Source organism: Triticum dicoccoides, chromosome 7A, assembly GCF_002162155.2.
Source record: "Triticum dicoccoides isolate Atlit2015 ecotype Zavitan chromosome 7A, WEW_v2.0, whole genome shotgun sequence".
Classification (NCBI taxonomy): domain Eukaryota; kingdom Viridiplantae; phylum Streptophyta; class Magnoliopsida; order Poales; family Poaceae; genus Triticum; species Triticum dicoccoides.
The window spans coordinates 445005083-445011541 of record NC_041392.1 but is presented as its reverse complement, the minus strand read 5'-3'; the positions used below and the strand labels follow the sequence as shown (position 1 = coordinate 445011541).

Sequence of the window (6459 nt, the reverse complement as noted above, 5' to 3'; positions counted from 1 at the left end):
GCACGGGACGGAGCCGACGCTGCCCTTCTACTCGCCGGCTGCAGCTCGCCGCCTCGAGTTCGCTAGCTGGGAGCGCGTGCCGGCCGGGAGCCGCCGTTGCCCTTCTACTAGCTTGCTCCAACGATTAAGGGAAGCTAGCTAGCTCGCATTTGCGATTCACAGCAAGCTAGCTCGCGTGCGGTGCCCGGCGGAAGATGATTTGCAAGGTCAGCAAGCTAGCTTGCTCCAACCATTGGGGACCCAATTGCATTTTGTTCTGATCAGATGGACTTATTTGTAAATGTTTAGGGACCTGTTTGTTGTAGATATATTTGTGGCGCTTTATTTTTTAGTGCGTCTGCTGGACTGCTGCGCGCTGCCCGTTGCGCGTTATATTTTTGAGCCTCTGCTGGATTGAATCGACCACGGCGCGTTAAAATTACTAAAATGGCGCAGTAAAATTATTTTAGTGTGCCGTTTTTTTGAGCTTCTGTTGAAGATGCTCTAACAAGTTGACGAGGACCAGGTGGTTAGCACTCCGCCGGCTGTCGTATGCTCGAAAAATCCGCCCGGCCGGCTCTATAAATCCACTAGTCTCAACTCTCATTTTAGATCTCACACAAACACAAACGATGATGGCCAGAGCGAGGAGCTCCGGTCTCCCTTCCCTGTTCCTGTTCTTCTGCTTCTACTTCTGTTCCACTTCCTCAATCTATGCCAATTCCGCTGTCTCGCTGCCCTTCGACTTCTCGCACCCCACTGCAATCCTCATCTTCCCCGAGCATGCATCCATCACTGCGACTGCGAGTGCGAGACCTGGCAGAAGCAGAGCGCACAGCACCGCCCGGGGGTCGTACGCGAAAAGAGTGCAGCCATGGGAAAGCCCCACGGGCAAAATGGTAAGCTTCGCCACCAATTTCTCCTTTCAAATTATTGCGGGCCTGCACAGCCATAGCTCGTCATGTACCGGCGATGCGACGCCCTTCTCTTTCACTCCGACGATGCCCCATGGCCACGGGCAGTACCTCGGCTTCCTCCTGTCCCAGAATTCCACCACAGACTGGTACTGGTACACGGGCCAGCGCCTTGCCTGCTTCAGCCCGGAGACTGAGGATCGCAGTAGCAAGCTCATCGCCATCGGCATGAGATCTACGGAGGGCACGGGGACGAGTTTTTCGCCGAGCAAGAACCTACCGTCTGCTTTTCTGCCCCGTGTTTCCTACCTTGCTCCTCACGCTGCTGAATTATCCTTCAATTGCAGCGGATCCTATCACCACCGTGATAAGTTCCTTGGGATTAACACCACCGAATTATGCGATCCTGTCTTTTTTGTGTTCTTACAAGAACAACAAAAATCATTTGCTTTCTCTGCTGGTTCATTGGGAGGTGTGGGATTTCACAACCTCACAGGTTGCAGAATCACACGAGGAGCTTCCTTTTACTTATTAGATGTAGATGGTATCACAAGTACCACACGACGAAGTGGAAGAGTACCCAGTCGACACCATTATCGCAGGCTCCCCTACGAACCTAGGGCGCGAAGATTGTTGTCCGGTACATATGGCCGGAGAGCGACAAGGAAACTGCACGTTGCAGCCCGCGGCAAGGCCGTATCATCGTGGTTGGAGCAAGCAGCTGTTGCGGCTTCGGCCTTGATAGGGTTGATCTGCGCCGTGGCAACCGTGCTGCTCTGCTGCATGCGTAGCAAGAGGCCGCGGCAGAGCACTGCTAGGTCTAACCAACTGGAAGACGTCGAGCACGTGATAAGAGAACCTGAGCTAAGGCGAGCATTGGGACCTAGGGAGTTCAGGTACAGCGAGCTCGCCGCTGCGACGGACAACTTCGCAGAGGAGAGGAAGATTGGGAGAGGGGGATTCGGCCCGGTGTACAGAGGCTACTTGACTGGCCAAAACCGTCATGTGGCCATCAAGATGCTCTCAGAGGATCTATCTGTGCAGGGTCTGAAGGAGTTTCAGGCAGAGGTCACCGTAATGAGCCAGCTGAGGCACCGCAACATCGTCCACCTCGTCGGCTGGTGTGGTCGCCGGAGAGAACTGGCGCTTGCCTACGAGCTCATGCCCGGAGGCAGCCTCGACACGCACCTCTACAATCCTGACCGGACGATAACTTAGTCTGAGAGGTAAATAATTCTTTTCTTTTGCAACGAAGAGTCACTTGGCTTTAGGGGGTGTTTGTTTCCAGGAACTTTTTTATGTAGGGATTAGAAAAAGTTCCTTATAGAGACTTTTTTATCAAATAGGAGAAACTTTTTAAGATTTTTTGAGACTTTTTCATCAATGCCCCTCCATGCATCCATTGGCCCGCCATCGTTTAATTGTTATTTTTCTATATATTAGAGGCAATATGGTCATTTAATAGCCTCTAGGAAGGGACTAGGGACTTTTTAGTTTCTGAAAACAAACAAGGTGAGACTTTTTAGAAACTAGGGACTTTTTAGTTGAGATTAAAAAAATCATAGGACTAGAGAACCAAACACCACCTTAGTCTCACCTGAAAAGTTAAGAAGGTTGATCGATGTCCACGCTGCAGGTACAAGATCGCGCTGGGGCTGGGCTCCGCGCTGCGGTACCTCCACACGGAGTGCGAGCAGTGCGTCGTGCACGGGGACATCAAGCCTGCAAACGTGATGCTCGACGCGTCGCGCAACGTCAAGATCGGCGACTTCGGGCTGGCGAGGCTCGTCGACCACGGCGCAGAGCCGCAGACGACGCAGGTCGTGGCAGGCACCGTCGGGTACATTGACCCGGAGTTCGTCAACGACCGCAGGCCGAGCGCCGAGTCCGACGTGTACAGCTTCGGCGTCGTGCTCCTCAAGATCGCCTGCGGCAGGCGGCCGGCGTCGAGGGGGCCAGGCCATGCCTCGGCGGCTCTGCTGGCGTCTGTCCGGGAGATGTACTGCCGGAACTAGATCCTTGACGCGGCAGACAGGAGGCTCGACGGCGACTTCGACGGGCTGCAGATGGAGCGTCTGCTCGTGACAGGGCTTTGGTGCATGCACCACGATCCGGTGCGGCGGCCGTCGGTGACGCAGGCTGTCGATGTGCTACGATCTGAGGACGCCAGGTTGCCGGTGCTTGAAGCGGTGCGTGGTTCTGGGGAGATTCACTTCTTGGAGGGACAGGCTTATGGTGATCTACCCGCCGAGGACTCTTCTTATTTGCATGAATCAACTGAAACTGCGTACCTTAGTGCTACCGAGGACTGAGCTTATTTATTCCCGGCAGATATGCGAACATATGAGCAGCGTATTTTCAGCAATAAGCGCGTTGATTGATTATACTAGATATTTCCTGGTTGTTGCAATGATTTTCAGTATGCATTTGCAGCTCTGGCTTTTATTTGACGATGCACATGTAGTTATAATTTTTTTAAACATAGTACACACGCATATACTCACATATACACACAGACATTCAACCATATGAACACGCACATCCTGCCGCTATCGGGGGTATTCACAAACGACTTTATAGCCGACAAGAACGTATCCACCCACTGAAGCACATCGTCGGAAGGCTTAGAATAAATCCAAGAAAATGCGACCATGTGTGACAAGTCTAGAATTTGAATCCTGATGGATTGGTTCCACCACAAGAAACCTAACCATTTGAAATATACTCAGTTTGAATGTTGACAAAATTAATGATCCATCTATCCATCGATCACTAATCAGTGCATATAAATGTTGTCGTGTCTCCCTCATTAGGGCCATTCGTATTTTTTATACCACTATCTCCTTCCGAACTAAGGCTGGTCATAGTGGAGAGTAACTTAGACTAGTAACATACATATGTTACTAGTCTATGTTACTACCTTCATAGTGGGTAGTGTCATAGGTGTGGTAACATAGTTGCCTTCATTTATTACTTTGTAGACTCATTATGCATTGGAAACCGCTATGTGATGGTAACATATTATGTTACTCTATTTGCCTCTCTCCTCATTAACTACTTGCCACATCACCAATTTTGCTTATGTGGCATCTATGTTACTACCTATGTTACTCCCACTATGACCAGCCTAATATGTCCCCCATATTTTGGGTCAAAATTTGACCATTCATTTGAGTAACAAAATATAAAATGTACAACAGCCATAAAAAAGTTTCCAACGATATCATTTCAAAAAAAATGATTCATATTTGGAAACATGTTAAATATACATAAAAAAGAGTTTCACATGCATACAAAAATGTATGATATGTAAGAAAAGATGTATACATGCGTTAGAAAAATAGACATTAAAACATGTGTTTAAGAAAATATTATTAATGTATTTAAAAATATTAAACATGTTTTTTAAAAGATGTTTATTAAAAAATATAGACATGCGTTGAAGAAAAGGGGAATAAACCAGCGTGTATTTCAAAAAGTGTTCAAAATGTATATTTCAAAGATCTACACCGTACATTTGAAAAATGTTAGACATGTATGAAAAAATGTTCCACATATACACTAAAAATTTACATTGTGTAATGAAAAATAGATATGTGCTGAAAACAAAGAAAAAACTCTAAGAAACCGATGAAAAAACACCAAAACAAAAAAGAAACCTTGAGGAAAAAATCTGAAAAACTGAAGCAATACCGCGGAAAACCAGTGAAGAAAAAAGAAAAAGATAAATCAAAGAAAAACCAGTGAAGGAATGAGAAAACCCTGAAAAAAATCAAAGATAAATAAATCATTAACCGAAGAAAACTGAAGAAAAACCGGTTAAGAAACAAAGAAAACATTAAACCAAAAAAACTGTACAAAAAACCATTACAAACAGCACAAAATGAGCGAACTAATCAGTAGTTGGATGGTTAAGAGGACAGTGGTATCCCCAGCCCATCAAGGTTCAAGTTCTGGTGCTTGTATTTTTCTGAATTTATTTAGGATTTCCGGTGACATGCTTTTAGTGGAAGGAGACGTTCTCATCGACTACGAGGCGCCTGTCAATCTCAAGATGATATGCCGCGTGAGTCTCTCGGAGGTGCTCATAGGGGTAGGGTCGGCGTATGTGTCCGTAGGGATGAATATATGTGCGTAAATGAAGGTAAACGTTTGGGCGCGGTGCGCCGCCTTAACTTCCGGCCGGCTCGCACGCCACACTGGCAAAACGCGCAATACGCAGTGGCCCCACCCGCCCCGCCTCCTTCCTTATGCGCCTATAGCCTTACGCGCGCGCATCCCCTCCCCTCCCCTTGGGCTGCGACTGGGCCACCACGATACGTCCATTTTGCATCATGTTTTCTTACTGTTATTTACAATGTTTTATCCATAATAATATTTTTTGGAGTAAGTCTAATTCCTTCTTCTCTCATAATTTGCAAGGAACACAACAAGAGGGAGAATTTCAGCAGCTGGAAATCTGGACCTAAAAAACCTATGTCGGGCCACCTATTCTGCACAACTCCAAATGGGCTGAAACTTCACGAAGATTTTTATTGGAATATATAAGAAATATTGCGGGCAATAAGTACCGGAGGGGGGCCACCAGGTGGGCAGAACCCACCTGGGCGCGCCAGGCCCCCCTGGCGGACCCTGGTGTATTGTGCCCTCCTAGGCCCACCTTTGGTGCCCATCTTCTGGTATATACAAGTGGTTTTGACCAAGAAAAAATAACAATAGTACTTTCGGGACAGAACGCCGCCGCCTCGAGGCGGAACTTGGGCAGGAGCACTTTTTCCCTCCGGCGGAGCGATTCCGCCGGGGGAACTTCCCTCCCGGAGGGGGAAATCATCGTCATCGTCATCACCAACAACTCTCCATCTTGGGGAGGGTAATCTCCATCAACATCTTCACCAGCACCATCTCATCTCAAAACCTAGTTCATCTCTTATATTCAATCTTGTTACCGGAACTATAGATTGTTGCTATGGGGTGACTAGTAGTGTTGATTACATCTTGTAGTTGATTACTCTATGGTTTATTTGGTGGAAGATTATATGTTAAAATCCATTATGCATATTAATACCCCTCTGATCATGAGCATGTTTGTTGATTGTGAGTAGTTACTTTTGTTCTTGAGGTCACGGGATAAATCATGTTGCAAGTAATCATGTGAAATTGGTATGTGTTTGATATTTTGATAGTATGTATGTTGTGATTCCCTTATTGGTGTCATGTGAACATCGACTACATGACACTTCACTATATTTGGGCCTAAGGGAATGTATTTTGGAGGAGTAAATAGATTGTGGGTTGCGAGAGTGGCAGAAACTTAAACCCCAGATTATGCACTATTCCGTAAGGGGCCGATTGGATCCTAGAGTTTAATGCTATGGTTAGAATTTGTTCTTAATACTTTTCTCATAGTTGCGGATGCTTGAGGGAGGGTTAATCATAAGAAGGAGGTTTGTTCAAATAAGAACAGCACCTAAGCACCGGTCCACCCACATATCAAATTATCAAAGTAGCAAACACAAATCAAACCAATATGATGAAAGTGACTAGATGAAATTCCCGTGTACCCTCA

The 6459-nt window shown here is 46.7% G+C and overlaps 1 pseudogene; it reads left to right on the top strand.

Moving 5' to 3' along the window:
- Positions 1-614: 614 nt before the first annotated feature.
- LOC119328677 lies at positions 615-3214 on the top strand (annotated as a pseudogene).
- Positions 3215-6459: the final 3245 nt, after the last annotated feature.